Raw genomic sequence first — 20,448 nt, forward strand, 5'->3', positions numbered from 1 at the left:
CCTAAACATTTTGAGCTCCGTGTTGCTCATGAACAAGTGGCATTCAAATGAATTAATGGGGAAGCTCACCAAATGTTTCTGTTTGTGTTATTGCGACGTTGATGTGGCCATCTGGCTACACTGTCACATAATGCTCATAGGTAGCTTGAAAGAGCATATTCTGGGCTGTATTCAATGGTGGCTTTGCAGCTGGTGGAAAGCACTGACTTTTGCGCACTTCTGGGCATCCGGATTTCACCAGTCTCCCCCTTCCCATCACTGCCTTCCCAAGCTGCCCCTGAAGTTTGGGGAACCGAATATGGGATATAGTGGCAGAGGGAAAATAATAAAACAGAGGTGGGATACTGTTTTTGATAGGATTCCTAGCAGCTTAAATGTTAACACTTCTTTTGCAAGGCTGTTTGCGTTTTGAATTAAAAGCTAAAGGTTGCATTGCAGCTAAGGAAAGAGCTGCTGTTAAAATCTCAGCGTGTTTTACAGGTTGTACCCATGAATTCAGAAATAAGCACAGCTGAGTTCAATGGAATTCCTAAGTTCAGTTGAATTCCTAACTGTGCCACCATGTCTGATCAGGGAATGTGAAGTCAGGCCTCCCCAGCCAAATTTCAACCTGCAAACTACTTCGCCAGCTCACTATTCTACGATGGGAATTTAGCTACACCTGTCACCGTATATGAAATCTGTTGCCACTGCAGAAGCCCAGTAGAAGCAATGACCCTTTAAATGGAAGCCAAATACAAACTAAATTAGCATTGCCACCCCAGCCTACTGGAAACACAAGCCCTTCATGATAAACTCTGCAGCAAGGTCTCTGCTGACACTGTTCAGTACAGATCTAAAAGTAGGAAGGAATCTAGAAAGTGGGGTTGTTTCACTGTGTGTATAACGAGACTGTAGAAATAACTTCTTCAAATGAAGTCAAATTCAATCTTCAGGGAAGGCAGGAGGAAAGGTCCTTATGGGGGCTAAAATGCATATAAATTGTAAAAACAGGAATAAAACAAATGAAACGGATATGCTAAGATAAAATAATAATACTAATAATAATAATAATTTATTATTTATATCTCGCTCATCTGGCTGGGTTTCCCCAGCCACTCTGGGTAACTTCCAACAGAATATTAAAATACAACAGTCTATTAAACATTAAAAGCTTTCCTAAACAGGGCTGCCTTCAGATGTCTTCTAAAAGTCTGGTAGTTGTTTATCTCTTTGACATCTGATGGGAGGGTGTTCCACAGGGCGGGTGCCACTACCGAAAAGCCCTCTGCCTGGTTCACTGTAACTTGGCTTCTCGCAGTGAGGGAACCGCCTGAAGGCCCTTGGCGCTGGACCTCAGTGTCCGGGCAGAACGATGGGGGTGAAGACACTCCTTCAGGTTAAGTTAGTGCCACCCTGGAACAGGGCTATAAACCTCCACTCTCTAATGGCAAATTTGTAGCTGAGTAAGAAATGGGGTAGACTATTTGATACGTGTCTGTTGTGTGGCGGTCATTTTCATTGCCTAAATGGTTCACCGTAATAGAACGGCAGAAGTGGCCTGAAGCTCATATGTCCAAATTGCCTGCAACGAGGAATCTCAGGATTATTTCTACTAAAGCATGCAGTGTATATACAGAATGATAGAAAAAAGGAGAGGGGAAAAGAGTCCACATACCAAAAGAGGGGGGCGGGGAAGGTGGAAGAAAATGAAAAAGAAGGAATGGTCTTTGATGAAGAAGGCAGATGGGCAAACAATCACTGGTAAACAGTCTGGGACTTCTGTTCATAGTAATTAGGGAGAAGCTATAACGAAGTGGAGCCCTAACCAAGGACAAAGGATGGCAGAGAACAAGAGGTGGCATGTTTTGCATCAGTTCCTTGCTGAAAATATATGAAAAGGGTATCATGCAGAGGGGAAGCTTCTCTAAGTATATATATATATATATATATATACACACACACACACACACACACACACGCACAATCCTCTAGTATTTTCCATCATTTTTACTACCTTCGTCTATGCACCAGGGGGCAGACTATGCAAAACTACAGTTCTACCAGTTCAAGCATGTTTTTTGCATTTTTAAAAAAATGAAAGAAAGTGGGGAAAAGTTATGTGCAGGTTCGCCCTTTGCAACTAAACTTTTGAAACCCCAGGAGTTTGTAAATAAAAAAAGACGCATTCAATGTCAACTGAAAGTTATAACATCTCTGACAAATCTGTCCTTTTGTTTTCTTTCTGTTCCTGGGTCCTTAGATGGGACATACATTACAAGCACACATTCAGCCTTTCTATCTCAGCTGTGAGCATTAACACAATTGCTTTACAATAAATGACACTGAATGTTAGATTATTATCAGTGCCATCCTAGCCATGCTTGTTCAATGCGTCTGACTTCCTGGTAAGCGTGTATAGCACTGCAGCCTAAATGACCCTGGACCAGAGCATGAAATAATATTTAGCAAACACATCTGACAATTTCCTGGAATTGCAAAGGGTACGTGTGAAAACAACAATGAAGTACAGTGGTACCTCAGGTTACATACGCTTCAGGTTACATACGCTTCAGGTTACAGACTCTGCTAACCCAGAAATAGTGCTTCAGGATGAGAACAGAAATTGTGCCCCAGCAGCGCAGCTGCAGCAGGAGGCCCCATTAGCTAAAGTGGTGCTTCAGGTTAAGAACAGTTTCAGGTTAAGTACGGACCTCCGGAACCAATTAAGTACGTAACCCGAGGTACCACTGTACAAACATGGGTAGCTCCGCAAGTCCCCCACTCCAGTGTCAGCAGTGAACTCACTGGATTAGCCATCTTAGCCTTATCCATAAATGCAGTTGTCATACAGAGACTCACTCCATGATAACAGGACAACAAGTGATGATTACTTCTATGGGAGTATCAATCACCACAGACCAAACATCACAAAAAAGTCATACTCTGAGACTAAAGTGATGTTTCTATCTTGCTGAAGTTAAGCAGGTGTGGCTTTGGTCAGTGGCTGGATGGGTACCCCATGTAAGATAACTTGAGTTCCATTACGGAAGAAAGGTGGGATACAAATGAAACAAGCAAACAAACAACGCAACGCAGTCATAGCCAAATGCTTGCCAACTGATGCAGATTTCCATGTTTAGCCAAATCTGTCACTAGGTCACTGAGATGGGTCTGATGCAATGCCAAACCATGGTTTGTTTCAATGGTTAAACCAGCAACATCTGACAAACGAACTCTGGGTAGCTGCCAAACCAGAATCTGAAATTAGTTTGGCACCAGTTTGCAAACCATAGTTGGTTTGTAATTCCACCTGAACCAACCAGCCATGGACTGGGACATTTTTTTCATGCTGTTTGGGTGACGTCCTGGAATTCTCGAGGAAAGAAAGGGGAGACCACACAATCCATGGTTTGTCTATATGTTTGAAACACAAACTATGGTTTGTTGCCTAACCAAAAAACATGGTTTGGCAATACAGCCAAACCAATCCACAGCAGTGTTCCACAGAATGATGTTCATATATTGCGCAAATCGTCTCTTCCAGTAGCTTCCTAAGTAGACAACAGTCAAGCAACTGCAGTATGGGTCAATTTACACCTAGTTTTAGAGTTAATACGAAAAATGCATTCCAACCTGCATTACAATTGTGTGTCTTAAGCATTGCATTATGCCACAATCCTAAAAGCACTGCCCAGAGTTCAAAGGTTTGGCAATACAATTCATCACATGGCCATGCTGGCATTCCCTAATAAATTTGTGTGTAGTTTTTTGATAGCAAAGAAGCATGATAGCTCAGTTGGTTAGAGTGTGGTGCTGTTAACACCAAGGTTGCAAGTTCGATCCCCAGAAGGGACAGCTACATATTCCTGCATTGCAGGGGGTTGGACTAGATGATCTTCAGGGTCCCTTTCAACTCTGATCTATGATTCTACGATCATCAACAACACCGAGGAAAAGCAAAGCTCATGAATGAGCTATTGGCTCTGCTTTTATTTTCTGGCTCTCCTCAAGCAAAAGTGATAAAAAGGGAAACTGCAGGATTAATTCAAGCCTTATCTTGAATTAAGAACAATAGGTTTCACACGGCGTTAATCCCAGCAATTCAGCTCCCCTTTAAATCACACGGGACATATATTGAGAAACAGGGCGATAATCCACTCTGACTGCCATCCCAAATCTTTGCCGAGCGAGACTTTGCCAGGTTTTAATAGCTTCTCGCAGAAGTAATAATTTACAGCAGTAGGTAATCAAGGGACGTGTGGCAGAGGAGATGAGAAAATGGCATTACGCTGGTACTTTTATTCCAGTCAATTCTGTTTAACAGCTAGCCATCCCACCCCAGGCACTGACCAGCGGCAATCATTCCTTCTAATAGCAAATGCAATTGGCGAGTGCTGACGGGGATTGCAGCCAAAAAATGAGGCGGCTGAGAAGAGAGATGGGAGGGTACTGAGGTGCTTAGAGAAAGCTGGAGGTTTGAAGTAGTATGTAAAATATTTTTAAAAGGAAGCCCACCAGGGTAGGGGGTCGGTGGCAGTGCTGTGGCAGTGCAGAGCATGCAGCAATGGCAAAGGCAGGGAGGCTGGTAACAGCAGCCTGTGTGTGAGCAGGTGGTGACTGCAGTGCCAAGGGAACAACAGTGGCAGGGATATAAGAAAACAGGCAGGCTTTTCTGGCTTGCGGTTGGCATGCCCAGGAACTCCTCTTCCCCCTCCTAAACAGATTAAGAAAATATGAATGGACCACACCGCACACAAAAGAGGTTTTAATGTGCCTTCCAGCAATTGTACCTGCTTCCATCCACAAACAAGATCTGTAGGAGTGGGAGGAACCAAAGCAGCAGCAGCAGCAGCAGCAAGCCATGCATTCAGTCACTACAGAGGATATATATAGACCATGGGTAGGCAAACTAAGGCCCAGGGGCCAGATCCAGCCCAATCATCTTCTAAATCTGGCCCATGGACAGTACAGGAATCAGCGTGCTTTTACATGAGTATAATGCACCCTTTTAATTAAAATGCATCTCTGGGTTATTTGTGGGGCATAGGAATTCGTTCATTTCCCCCCCAAAAATGCAGTCCCCCCCCACAAGGAACAGTGGACCGGCCCCCTGCTGAAAAAGTTTGCTGACCCCTGGTATAGACTGCAGTTTACGTTCAGGAAACCAAGCCGCTGCTGAAAAAGAATGCAACAGGCAGGCCCCGGAGTCTGCAATCCTAAACACAGGATGGAATTCAAAGAAGCGCTGATCAAATGGCTCTGCCAGTGCAAGTATTTCTGCTTGCCTACTGGAACAATCTTCCGTCTCCTTCCACTGCTACGGGGGGGGTTCCCCCAACCCTCTCCCCCCAAACTGATTTAGAGGGTCAACGGGGAGAGGAGGAGTCCCTGTTGCACCAGCAGGGTTAATTGTGCTGGCTCCCCCTGGCGCAACTATTTAGCAAGAGAGTTCAGTTGGTACAGGGTGAGACCCTTAATCTTGGGGTCACGGGTTCGAGTCCTACGTTGGGCAGAATGATTCCTGCACTGCAGGGGGTTGGACTAGATGACCCTCATGCATGACCCCTTCTGTGATTCTATGAATCTAGCTCAAATTTACTGGTGTGAACACTGTGTCCTGCACTGGGACTTAAGTCTGTGAACACACTGTCAAAACGTCTTTGGCTTTGGTAGGTGAGGTTCAGTTGGGATGCAGTACGGTCTTGGAGGAAAATTCTAAACTCTTCTATGACGGTGCATCGGTGCTGTTTGCACTTCTATTGTTTATTTGTTTGTTGATTACATTTCTTTCCTACGCTTCACCATAAGGTGTCAGGGTGGGTTTGAAGAATATATATTTTAAGATAAATTAAAACAATATACAATCAGAAGGGTAAGGTGGGCTCTAAAATATATTTACCTCAGGGTCCAGAGGTGCGTCTTCAGCATACAGCATACAGCAAAAGCTATACAGTGGTACCTCAGGTTAAGAACTTAAATTGTTCCAGAGGTCCGTTCTTAACCTTAAACTGTTCTTAACCTGAGGTACCACTTTAGCTAATGGGGCCTCCCGCTGTCGCCACACGATTTCTGTTCTCATCCTGAGGTAAAGTTCTTAACCCGAGGTACTATTTCTGGGTTAGTGGAGTCTGTAACCTGAAGCATCTGTAACCTGAAGCGTCTGTAACCCGAGGTACCACTGTACAGTGAAGGGGCCAGAAACATCTCTGTGGGTGTGGCACCCAGATATCAGCATCACTCTGTCTCTCCTCTCTCAGTGACTCAGAGCTGAACTTGAGATCTGCCTGCATCAAAACGTTCTGTGTGTGAGGTGAGCCTGGCGATGTGAAGGCTGTGTCAGAGGTGTTTTATCTCTTAGTGGCTCCTTCATACACTCAGTGCTGGATGATGCAGTCTCATAAATTAAGCACAGATATACAGTATGCCCAGTTTGCATGTGTTTTATATTTAATATGAGAGCAAGGCATTAGCGGTGATGGCTATGCTCTGCCTTCACAGTTGGAGGCAGCAAGGTTTATGGGTACCAGTTGCTGGAAAACCACAGGAGGGGAGAGGGCTTGAATCCTGCTTGCAAATTTCCCACAAGGCATCTGGTTGGCCACTCTGAGAACAGGATTCTGGTCTGGATGGGCCATTGGCCTGATTCCAGCAGGCTCTTTTTATGTTCATAAAATGTACCAGGGGAGTTTTGGATGTTCTTAAAATTGAATAAAGGACCTTCCTTCCCAATAGTTACTAATGATAAAGCTACCCATACAGTGGTACCTCAGGTTACAGACGCTTCAGGTTACAGACTCCGCTAACCCAGAAATAGTACCTCAGGTTAAGAACTTTACCTCAGGATGAGAACAGAAATCACACGGCGGCAGCGGGAGGCCCCATTAGCTAAAGTGGTTCCTCAGGTTAAGAACAGTTTCAGGTTAAGAACAGACCTCCAGAACGAATTAAGTACTTAACCCGAGGTATCACTGTATTAAGATGGCCCACCCATGTGATTGGACTCCTTGGAAAAGTTTACAAAATTGGAAAAAGAGGTGACCGCATAATGCTAGTGCATTCTTTAGTAAGGATAAGGGACACATCATCCTTATGGAGGGACACATTTTGGTTCATCCCTGCCGACATCCACAAATAATGATAATGATAATGATAATTTATTATTTATACCCCACCCATCTGGCTGGGTTTCCCCAGCCACTCTGGGTGGCTTCCAACAAAATATTAAAATACAGTGGTCTGTTAAACATTAAAAGCTTCCCTAAACAGGGCTGCCTTCAGATGTCTTCTAAATCCTTTGATATGAGATTCCACCCTATCATCATTTTTAAAAAATCAATTAAAAGAATGTATAGTGCCTATTCACCCAATTCAAGTGCTGTATGTCATAGCCACGGCTGGAATTTTATATGAAAAGTTTTGGAAAGGTACTTGCAAACCTAGTAGGCCGGATTTATTAAGGAGACTCTGGGATCAATTCAGTATTATATAGTTAACTGCTATGCTGGAGATAGAAAGATTTACTGAAGTTATAAATAGCTGGGACTTAGTGACCCAATATGTGAAAAAGGCCTAGTAATCTCATGAACAGGAATAGATTGTGTGTGTTTTATGATGTAACAAAGTAATTCCTCTCCTTCCTGTACTGTGACCAGGTTGTGACTGATATTTAATTTCTGAAATGGATTTACTGTATTTAATATCTATTTAGTATTATTCATCTAACTTTAAAATGACTAATGAATTGAGATATTGTGTAATGAACTAACATTATGTGAATAGAAATGTATTTTACTATCGTGTATTTGGCATTTTTAATATATTCATTATATTTATTAGTATTTTATTGTATGCCATTGAGGCTTTTAAAAGGGAGAATAACCTCACATCCAGTCCACACTTTCACGTAAATTAACTCGAACACAACTTGAACACCAAATGTCCTTAAAATGCAGGTGATTAAATGCTTAGCTGCAGCAGAAGGGTTAATGGAAGGTGAAATCTGAATGAGAGATGAGAGATGATCTGGGTGGAGTGAAAAAGACCAGGCCATCCAGGCTGTGATGCAGAGAACAAGGTCAAAAGGATGCTTTTCTTCTTCTGAGAACTGGACTACACAGGACTGGATATACTACATGGGAACAGCCAATCAATGCATGATAATAAAAACTAAGGCTTGATCAGCTGCTAACAGATCTGTACAGGGAAGATTAAAACAGCTATCAATGCAGAAACTAGGGGATAATATAGCACCAGGCCCAGTTGCAGCAGAACATTAACTGAGAAGACAGAGTATAGCTATTACGGCTAGCAGCCATCCGAACCACACACTTCTTCCTGTAGACGTGAGTTCCACAGTTTAACTACAAACTGCACTTCCTTCTTGCTTTTTCACAGCTCTGACCGGGTCCCACCCCCCAAAATTAAGACTGCTCTTCCCCCAAAACTAAAAAGACATGTGAAAAAGAAGAGTTAGAAATCAACATGATCAAACCCCAACCGATTAAACTCCTAGCTCACCCATGTAAATATAGGGAAGGCAGATACCGTCCTTCCATATTCTACTCCCTCACTGCAGGGAGATAAGCACCACTAAAATCAATGATACTTATTTCCACATAATGAGCATTGGATATGTTCGCATGCCTGCGTTTCTTTTGCTTTGCTTTTCATCATAGCAACGTCTGCCGCCCTCTCCCAAAACTCCCCCCCCCCCGCACATTTTGATGAACCAAATGGAGAGCTTTAAAAAAAACAACTTGGGGAATTAATAAAATGGGTATCACCTCAGCATATGTGGACGCAGTGGTTTTGCTAAACATGGGAGCGGTGGCGCTGTGGTCTCTCAACCACTGAGCCTCTTGGGCTTGCTGATCGGAAGGTTGGCGGTTTGAATCTGCGTGACAGGGTGAGCTCCCGTTGCTCTGTTCCAGCTTCTGCCAACCTAGCAATTTGAAAACACACCAGTGCTTCTGTCATGGTGTCCTGTTGTGCCATTAGCAGTTTAGTCATGCTGGCCGCATGACCCAGAAAGCTGTCTGTGGACAACCTCCAGCTCCCTTAACCTGAAAAGCGAGATGAGTGCTGCAACCTGATAGTCAAGTTTGACTGGACCTAACTGTCCAGGGGTCCTTTACCTTTTACCAAATGTAATTTTTTTGACCTGTGGTTTCAATTCAGCAACTGGGTGCTAGAATGGCAGAAAAGCCACAGAAAAACTGCCACTGAAGTGAATGGTCATACCAAATGTTGTGTGGGGGTATGGAACAATGAATGCTGCCAGTGGGTGTTTTCCTGACTCGATGCAAACAAATGTGCATTTGAAATCCCAGCTTGGAATGTTTGTATCTGAAATAGTGATGGACTGTTGAATGTTGGTTTGTTTGATATGATACAAGTTGTTTATTTTAAAGGTATTGTGACTTTTTATATTGGATCAGATTGTTACTGTTACTGTTTGATGTTTTATTATGTTTTTATATGTGTTTTTATGTATTGGAAGCCGCACAGAGTGGCTGGGCCAACCCAGCCAGATGGGCAGGGTATTTTTTATAATAATAATAATTATTAATAATAATAATATTTATTATTATTATTTAATATTTAATATTTATTATTAAATATTATATTTATTATTTAAATATGTAAATATTTAAATTTAAATATTTAAATAAAAATATTATTTAAATATTAAATATTTAATATTTAATTTAAATATTTAATTTAATATATAATACAATATTTAATATATAATATTTACAATATATATATAATATTTAATATATAATAAAATATTTAATATTTAATATTTATTAATATTATTATTAATAATAATTATTGTTAATATTATTAATTATTATTATTAATTATTATTATTAATTATTATTATTACTACTACTACTGCTACTACTACTATTGGCTAAAGCAGCCTTCTCCTGCCCACCACTTCTCCACTAAAAATTAATGTCAATATTCCAACACCATCCTGCATCCAGGCCCTTGTTTTCTGGTCTCAGTGTACTTCCACTCCGAGACACAGGTGAGCAAAGTGAGGATGTAAACCTGGGTTTCCCACATTCATACCCAATTCTCTATCCCAACACTATACAATGCTGTTCCCAATCTAGGGTCAAATCCTCAGTTCTCAGAGCCAAACTAGATAGGAAGGGACAGTTGATTTATGTGTCTGCCCTGTTTAAATGAAAAACAGAGCAGAGAGGGAAATCAAACCCACTGCCTCTCCTACTTTTCCTTTGTGGTGCTCTATGGTTTAAACCAAATCCCCGCGGCAGGGTGCGCTCCCGTCGTTCAGTCCCAGCGCCTGCCAACTTAGCAGTTCGAAAGCACCCCCGGGTGCAAGTAGATAAATAGGGACCGCTTACCAGCAGGAAGGTAAACGGCATTTCCGTGTGCGGCTCTGGCTCGCCAGAGCAGCGATGTCACGCTGGCCACGTGACCCAGAAGTGTCTGTGGACAGCGCTGGCTCCTGGCCTATAGAGTAAGATGAGCGCACAACCCTAGAGTCTGGCAAGACTGGCCCGTACGGGCAGGGGTACCTTTACCTTTACCTTTATGGTTTAAACCAACTTTATCCCAGCCCAATTCCAGCCACAATTATATAGTTAATGACATAGGCTGCCTTTTAGGAAATACTTATCCCCCAGACATGGACCAATCAGGAGAGAAAATCCCTTAAAGTGATGGAGCACAGTGTGGTTACATTGGGGAGTGATTGGGTTTTGCTTACTTTCCCCGCATTCCTGTTCATGCGTGGTATCCTGTGGGCCGTTGTGGAAAGACATTTCCCATCAGCCCCAGCCAGCATCACCAATGGTCAAGGATGCTTATGTCTGGAAGCCAACAACATATGAAGAGCCACAGGTGAACCACTCCTGATGTAAAGGCTACCTCTACACACACAAACTTCTGTATATGTGAACAGGGCAGATATATTGATAGCGTAAATGCGCCTGACCTATCCCATCAAGTCTGACTCTAAAGTGAAGAGTTTCACGTCTTAAAAACTGCTTGTAAAAGAGAGTTTTCCTATTAATCCAGTAATGGGCAGATATCTCCATGTGGTCTACGACCAACTATGAGCATTGGATTTCTGCGCTGAGTTACAATATGAAATAGAATCCCAGAGAAAATGGGCAATAATAAACAAATTAAGAATCACAGTGACTGAGAAGGCAATCCAAAAGATTAAACATATAACAAGATAATATTTGGAAATATTATATCTTTTCTGGACAGAGCAAAGAGAGATTGAGCAGGAGTGACACAGTCATTGCCACAATACGTTTCCTGCCAATGATGCTTAGTTTTATTTATTAACTGTTGCATTCCAAAATAAGCAGGAGGGAGGGAGTACATTTACAAATAGCTGAAAATTCTCAGGACTGGGCAGATTTCCAACAAGACCATGTGCAATAGATAAATGATGCTGTTGGCAACTTGAAGGGGTCTTGAAGCTCCTGAAGAAAGAACAGTAAGAAGATCACAGTAAAACGTACTGCACGCCTTTATATTGAATAATATGAACAACCCTGAAACTTGCTTTTCTTTAATCTGATTTTCTTTCCTTTTTTGCTTTTATGCAGTCTGTTAACTTCTTAAAGTGTGGAGCCAAAGAACCACCACCACCAGCAGCAGCAGAAGATGCTTACAGTGCCATTCCACGATCCCTTGCACAAATGCAAATGGCAGACTTCTCATAGTGAAGTGCCACAATGTATTGGGGGTTGTAGTACAATGTGAGAAGGATGATGAATAAAAGAGAATGAGGCATATAAACTTACCATCAAGGTCTCGAAAAGAGCTTTTACACTCTTGTACTCTATTAAATTCCATTAGCCAACTCCAAATATGAATACATGAATAAACAACCAGCAATCCATCTCATAACCTGCAGCGATCCTACAATCTGGAATGAATCCCTTTTTTAAAAGTGTGTGACCTTGTATTCATCAGTGGTGGCTGCAAAATTCTGTACTTGGCCTCCTCTTAGTTTAACGCTGTTCTGAGGGTCAACGTTAGCTCCACTATTCCATAAACCCTACAGAAGGCTGGTTGACTTAGACCAAGGGCTCTTAAGCCTTTTTCTTTCAGGAGCAATAAATCTGTGTCTCCGCTGCCTGGTGCAGAAGGCAGCCCGGAAGATGGAATATTATCCCATGGGAAAACCAGCCAGCCAGCCAGCCAACCAACCACTTCTACATATAGAAAAATGGCATGTCAGAGAGAAAGCTAGGCTAGAACCCTTGACACTAACATCTAATTCTCTATGTAGATGCTGAAAGAAAGAAAGAAAGATTCAGCCATGACGAGACACTACTTGTGCACATTGGCTTGGCTTGGGCATAGGGTTACCACCTCCCTGAAAAATAGGCCTAATTATAGCAGTACTCAGGCTGCTGGTGACCTCAACCTCCTACTCAGCTTAAATGACAGATAATGGCAAAGTTTAGGGGCGGCCACTGTGGTGTCCTGCAGATGTTGTTGTACCCTGAGGTGTGTGTTGTACGGCAACAATTTGAAACCTGTGGCCCTTGAGATGTTGCCAGGCTTCAGCTGTCATCACCCTCAGGCACCAAAAGCCAACGGTCAGGGCTGACTGTGGCTCAGTAATGTTCAGAGGACACCAAGCTGCCTATTCCAGCCTAGTTACTCTGTGCCTCTGGTGGTGACTGGACTGCCAGTGAGCTAAAGAGAAACACATGAGGCCTAGGTTTCAACAGGCTCATTTCCGTAATGCTAAAACATGGTTTAGCATTGTGTCTGAACTATTTTATTTTATTTATTGTTTATACCCTGTCTTCCTCCATGACGGGACTCAAGTCAGCTTACAGATAGAAACAAGAAAACATGGCAGGGGGGGGGGTTACAATCATTAAAAAACAAATTAAACATTAATGGAATTGAATCTATCTATCTATCTATCTATCTATCATCTATCTATCTATCTATATATATAAAATCTGTTGGAAACATGCAAATTATTGCAATAAAAACAGCACAGCATTGGCCCTTTCATTAAGAGCAGTTAGTTCCCCCAAAAGCCTGTTGGAAGAAGAAAGTCTTCACCTGATAATGGAAGGACAAGGAAGGAGCCAGTCTGGCTTCTCCAGGGAGGGAGTTCCAGAGTCTGGGAACAGCCACCGATCGAGAAGGTCCTTTGAAGAGGGCCAAAGTATTCATCCACCTCCCAAAACAGGGTAGGAACGTTTGCATATATTGTGACAAATACCGGAACGTGCATGTGTGCCCATGTGTGTGGCCATGTGCCCATGTGCACAATGTATGTGTGGGAGATTCTGTGAGGAAATGAAATGCAAAGCAAAGCTAAGTGGAATTTGTGGGGAGTGAGGTGCATCAAAGTTAATTTAAGTTCATATATTAAAAATTGAATTTGTAATATTGCAAACCAGGAGCACAAGCTTCTTTATGTCTACTTGTGTTCATGCCTTGCTGCATTGTGTTCCAACCATAGGCAAATATGCACAAATTGCATCTGTGTCTTTTTAGCTGATTTGCCTGCATCCAGACAGCTATTTGGAAATAAAATGTCCATTTCATTTGCTGACGTCACATTTGTGGATTTCTCAATCTACTTATCCAGATAAGTCTTGAGCTATTTTACTTTAAATACTGTGGCACTGGACACAATACGATCAAATACAACCAGTTTTAGCAAACGGCAGCTGACCTTGGTAACTAAGGTGCCTGTTTTCACAAACCAAAGTGGCTCAAATATTTCCCACACATGCTGTTGCTCTGGAAGCTGATTCAACGGTATTTAACATACCTGCATATCATATTTCACATATCTCAGAGGTAGATATGTCAGGCCTTCTGCTACGTAAACAAAACTCGCTTTTTAAAAACCAAGGTGATACACTAAGTCAAACAGAAAATAAACTGCAATATAATTAAATAGGATACTTGTGCTTTGCACAGAAAATGGTCTACAGGTGTGTGATGGGTAGCTCTATCAGTGAAGCTTAGTGGGGGCTAGATCTACACAGCTATTAAAAATACCCTGAAAACGATCTGCAAAAAACTGTCATAAAGCTCACAATTGAAAATATAATTGAGTTGAGATTTCAGCTCTACAGCTCCCTCTGGTGTCACAGTGTTATAACGCATTTATAACACCATATTTTGACTAATATAGCTGAGTCCAGGGTCTGCCCAGCTCATGAACCATCAATCTGAAAACGGCTCAAAACTCTGAGGAGGGTGGAGGAGAAATGCAGGGAAATATACAAAGCAGCACAGCAAATGCTTCCTTGTGACTAGAATACTCCCTCCTCACTGCCTAGGGTTGGTATATTTTCCCCTATCCCATTCTCACTGAACCACAATTCATGCAAATGATGTCAGGACTGGTTTAAGGTGCTGTTTTGACCTTTAAAGCCCCTCACGGCCTAGGACCCTCATACCTATGGGACCGCCTCTCCTGGTATGCCCCACGGAGAGCCTCAAGGTCCATAAATAACAACACCCTAGTGATCCCAGGCCCTAAGGAAGTTAGATTGGCTTCAACCAGAGCCAGGGCCTTTTCAACTCTGGCTCCGGCCTGGTGGAACGCTCTGCCTCATGAGACCAGGGCCCTGCAGGATCTGATTTCTTTCCGCAGGGCCTGTAAGACAGAGTTGTTCCGCCTGGCCTTTGGCTTGGAATCAGCCTGGTCCCCTCCCCCTCTTTCCTTTTCCTTCTGTGATGGAAGCCCTATTTGGTGACTTCCCTGGCTTTTTTCTGGCCCACGTAGGAAGAAGAAGAAGAAGAAGACCAGTCTGGATAGTTGGCCTTGGTGAAGATTTGACGTTTTCTCCCCCCAAACAGTTTTTGATCTGGGCTTCCACTGAAATGAGGCTGCATTTTAAGTTGTATTTTAATCCAGTTTTTAAGTTGTATTTTAATCAGTTGTTTTTATACCTGATGTTAGCCGCCCTGAGCCCAGTCATGGCTGGGGAGAGCAGGGTATAAATTATTATTATTATTATTATTATTATTACTCCTAGCAAATAATTGCATGTCGGGCTGCTGCTTCTAGCTCACCTAGAGGAATTAATGGCACCTCATTAATTGCTCTTGCATTTTCCTTTTCAAAAGCATTATGATGCTTCCAGCACATTTGCTCAAACGGTTTGGGAAGAAAGAGGATGCAGCGTGTGAGATAGCCCCATCAACCAGCTCTTATTTCTCTAAAGAACAGTCCCTAAGAATATATACGATTCCACTCAAGCTTCTAGTGATTTGTCTAAAGTGCACTTGCCCTCCCGCTTTGCTGGAGAGTTGAGCAAGGTAGTAATTTATCCCTACTGCAGCATCTTGGACTTATTGAGAGCGGGTGCCATAGTTAACCACGATGGGTAAAAAAACAACAACCCTCCCCCCACTCACATTCACTTAGCTGGCGTAAGAGCTTGGCAGAATCACGTCCCTTTCTGCCAGACTCTCTGTTCTTCCTCCAATCGGCCCTCGTCCATGTACGGTTACTTGGCTTCGCTCAATGGGCATGTTTCCAAAATCTAAACACCACTGGCACTTGTTCTCAAGATAGAAATGTTACTGAGTTCTCACCGGCACTGATGCCAAAACAACTTCTAAAGTTACAAGGCCGTGGGATGCTATCGGGATGGATGCAGCAGATATCCCAGGCAAGCACAGAGTAAATATGGGGCTTTATTTATTTGTGTGTGTGTTTTTTTAAAGCAAACCACCAAAGCGAATCAGAATAGAAGCGGAACTGTTACACTTGCAGGGACTATTTCAGTACAGTGGTACCTCGGGTTAAGAAGTTAATTCATTCTGGAGGTCCGTTCTTAACCTGAGGTACCACTTTAGCACTGCCACCACACGATTTCTGTTCTCATCCTGAAGCAAAGTTCTTAACCCAAGGTACTATTTCTGGGTTAGCGGAGTCTGTAACCTGAAGCGTCTGTAGCCTGAAGTGTCTGTAACCCGAGGTACCACTGTATATGCTGTTCCTTCCCAGCATGCAGCTCAGTCCTGTGCTTTTTCCTTCTGCATTCAGTGGGCAACACTCTCAAATAACGAGAAGTCCTGAGAGAGTGCCCCCTCCCTTACCAGCTTGTAGATCATCAGCTAAGGTGCTTCTCTCCATTTCCTCCTTGCTGGAGGTGAAGAAAGTAAAAAAACAGTGGGAGGGCCTTTCTTTGGTTGTTGTGACGCCCCCATTTGTGCAACGCCCCTCCCTGCAGTCGCTTGCTTGCCCCAATTATTTTCTTCCAAGCATCAGGCAAAAACTTTGTTCTATTCTCTCAAGCTTTGCAGCTTTAGGCATTTTAAAAATAATATTTTTTAAAAAAGTTTTAGTTGCCAGTTGCTGTGTTTTGCGTTTCTGTTATTGTGTGGTAAAATGCTCCTGAGAGAAATTTGGTGAAGGGTTGTGTGTAAAGGAATAAATCATTTTTAAAACGCGCATACGGCTGTGTGTTCTGATCCTTTAGGTAACTACGTGTTCGTAATTATCATCATTCTACAAGGAAAGGGATACAGGGATTGCAACCTGGTTTTCATTTCTTTCCATGGGCTAAGAAGGATCACTCCAAGACGAACAGCCAACAAATCATGCTCAGTCTGGCTGTACCAGTGGAAACTCATAGCCAGATCAATTTTTAACTCTGATTGTTAAATACAGTGGTGCCTCAGGTTACAGACGCTTCAGGTTACAGACTCCACTAACCCAGAAATAGTACCTTGGGTTAAGAACTTTGCTTCGGGATGAGAACAGAAATCACGCAACGGTGGCAGCGGGAGGCCCCATTAGCTAAAGTGGTGCTTCAGGTTAAGAACAGTTTCAGGTTAAGAATGGACCTCCAGAACTAATTAAGTTCTTAACTCGAGGTACCACTGTACAGAGTTAGGTCCCACGGGCCTAAGGATTACTGTAGTCCAGAGGTGGGGAATCGCCAGCCCACAGGCCAAACCTGGCCTGCCAAGAGTTCAAAATTGGCCCACGAGGCAGTTTTCCACGCTGACCTGGTCATATGTGATATCAGGTGTGGGATAGGGAGACACGGCTGCCAATGCACAACTGAGAGTCTTGTGGTGTGCATTGGCAAGGGAAAACAGGCTTATGGATGGTAAAGCCAAAGGCTACCACAGGGTTTTCCAAACTTGGGTCTCCAGCTGGATTTGGATTACAACTCCCATCATTCCTACCTAGCAGGACCAGTGGTCAGGGATGATGGAAATTGTTGTCCAAAAACAGCTGGAAACCCAGTTTGGGAAACACTGAGCTACCAGATCATCAGGCTGACTGGCCAGTGGACAGCCCCACCCACCTGTCAAATTTGGACCACGAGGCTGGCTCTTGATAAGGCTCTGGCCTGTCTATGTGCAGCAATTTCACTTTTCAGAACAGACCAAACAGGAAAAGAAGTCACGCTATCCATTACATCTTCAACACATCTTACATTACCTGGCTCATTTGCTGTTGCTTTGTAGTGACTCCACACCACTTTTGCTCAAACACATGGTTCCTCAAGTGAAGAAAGGACTGGCTTAAAATGTGTTTATACAACAAAAAATTGGCTTCATAAAAAGAACAAAGATGCTATGGAGACAGCTTTCAAGGACAGCCAGTGTGGCGCAGTGGTTAAGAGGCTAAGACTAAGTCCTGAGTGACCAGGGTTCAAATCCTGGCTCACACATGAAGGCCATGGGCCAGTCACTATCTTTCAGCCTAACCCAATGCACAAGATCGTCAGGACAAAATGGAGAGACACAAAACTGCATACATCACCTTGAGCTCCTTGGAGAATGTAATTTAATGGGTAGAAAAAACCACGGATGACCTAACCAGGAAATAAAACTGTGCCTAGGTGACTCAGGCTGCAACCCCCTATACCTAACCTGGGAGCAGCTCTCACTGAACTCAATGAAACTTACCGTATTTTTCACTCTATAAGACGAACTGGACCACAAGACGCACATGGTTTTTGGAGGAAGAAAACAAGAAAAAAAATATTCTGAATCTCAGAAGCCAGAACAGCAAGAGGGATCACTGCGCAGTGAAAGGAGCAATCCCTCTTGCTGTTCTGGCTTCTGGGATAGCTGCGAAGCCTGCATTCGCTCCATAAGATGCACACACATTTCCCCTTACTTTGTAGGAGGGAAAAAGCGAGTCTTATAGAGCAAAAAATACGGTACTTCTGGATACACATGCATAGCTTATGCTGCTGTGCAGCTACTCAGGGCTCAAGCACTAGCAAGAAGCCCATGCCAGCCATCCCCACAGATTTTGAGGACAGCCAGAAAGGGAAGGCTACACGATTGTTGCGGTAACATTGCTGCCACATGGGGCAACAGGAGATCTTATTGTCAAGGGCAATGTCTTTTCTTTATGTTGGAGAATATGAAATTTTACTGAGCTTAATATGGTGAATTGCAAAGATTTAATGCAGCAAGTTAATTGTAATGGATTGTAATGGATTAGTTCATAGGTAGGCAGACTAGAGCCCAGGGGCCGGATCCAGCCCTATCACCTTCTAAATCCGGCCCACAGACAGTCCGGGAATCAGCGTGTTTTTACATGAGTAGAATGTGTCCTTTTATTTAAAATGCATCTCTGGGTTATTGATGGGGCCTGCCTGGTGTTTTTACATGAGTATAATGTGTGCTTTTATTTAAAATTAATCTATGGGTTATTTGTGGGGCATAGGAATTCGTTCACCCCCCCCCCAAATATAGTTCAGCCCCCCCCCCCCAGGAACAGTGGACTGGCCCCCTGCTGAAAAAGTTTGCTGACCCCTGGTTCCTTCAACCTTTTGAATTTTAATATTTTAACCTTCTGTATATTATTGTTGTTGTTGTTATTGGTATATTTTAATGTGAAGATACATTTTGGTTCTTTAAGATTGTGTAAGTTGTATACTTTTTCTGTGGTTTATATGATGGTTGAAATGACAAGAATAACTATGAAAGAACCTTATCAGTGAATTACATTGGTGGACAAACAGAATTTTACAGGTTTAGAATCTGGATGTGGGGCAACGATCCAAAAGTGGCCAAGTTGTTGGTTTGAATACACCGCCTTGCTTTTCACTGTTTGCCTCACATGTGTGTGTGTGTGTGTGCGTGTGTGCATTCACTTTGATCTCTCCCTTTTTTCTGGTGCTCCCACTTCTCTGCCCCAATTTTTGCCCACTCCAGCCTCAACTATCTACCATCTGCCTCTCTTTCTCCTCTTAACGGCTTACTCAAAAAATCCTCTCCTCTCCTCTGCCCGATGCTTGTGCTCTTGCTACCACAACAAGCCCTAAGCCCCCCACATCAGTTGGGTGTTTGGATCTAATCCCTTCTGGATCTGAAGCATGTCTACAGTATTACTTCCATGATTTAAGTAAAAGATGATTAATTTGGCCCTGCGCTTTTGACATACCAGATAAAGAAAAATCTAATTTTCTTTATCATGTGTGGCTCCTCAATGGATCAAAGAAATTATTAATTTGATGAACATATCAACTCTCAAGGGAAAGGATCTACTTAAAAAAAATAATAAATCCCGTAATTTATTATTAGGCTCCTGGCTCTGTGCCTTATTTCTAGGAAACTTAAGCAGACAAGCCTTGGGTTCATGAAGTTTTTCTGTTTATCCATATTCATGAAAGCATCTTTAGGCCCACTTTAAATTCATCCCCAGCTATGACAGTTAGTTACTGGCTTCTAGCACATTGGAAAACCCAGTGCTCACTGTTCGTTAGGCCTTAAATTAGAACAACGGATGCATCCAACAGCAACTCCCCCATCAACTCTGACTGTTGGGTCCGTGAGCTCAAAGAAAACAACAGCTGGCTATCGATTGGCAGGGTTTTGGTGCCCCTGGGGTAAAGAGAAGAGAACGCAAAAAGCAAGATCTTGTCCCCCCAATTGTCTCGCCACATGGCGTGGAATTAATGCAGGTTATTCCTTTTGAAAAAGAGAAAAGTACAGAAGTTGAAACTCATTAAAGGTAGCAGATTGCACACTTTTGTTCCACACAGCCCCTGGGATATACATCAAGAGCGCTAATGCAACGGCCAACATATTTAATGTACACACACATTTGCAAACATCTATTTACCAGCATCATGTACATGTTTTTGTGTGCGTCGCTCTTATATATTGGGATGTTCCCTCTCAGGAACGGTGAAGAGAGAGAATGGAGAGGCCTTGCTTTCTCATTTGCATGTCAATGTCCCGATGCTTTCAGCTAAACCACAATTTTGTAGCAGCTGAATCATATTAATCAGACAAGCTTGTCCCTTTCTAGTTTCCAGTAATAAGAGACAGGTGGCTCCTCACAATGTAGTGAGGGTCTTTGAAAGGCAGCTTGCTCAGCAAACTGCTGGAGTGAGCGGTAATAATGTGGGCAATTAACATTCATGCTTCAGGACATATTGGGAAGGGAGGCATAAAAGGTAGGAAGGAATTTTGCTACATGTACTGATGAATAAT

General features: G+C 42.9%; 1 protein-coding gene across 1 annotated transcript in view; it reads right to left on the bottom strand.

The window, feature by feature from the left end:
* FRMD4B (FERM domain containing 4B) overlaps positions 1-20,448 on the bottom strand; it is a 234,606-nt gene that overhangs the window by 165,796 nt on the left and 48,362 nt on the right. The gene's annotated exons all lie outside the window — the stretch shown is intronic.

This window comes from Podarcis tiliguerta (genome assembly GCF_965153285.1).
Source record: "Podarcis tiliguerta genome assembly, chromosome: 2".
NCBI lineage: Eukaryota > Metazoa > Chordata > Lepidosauria > Squamata > Lacertidae > Podarcis > Podarcis tiliguerta.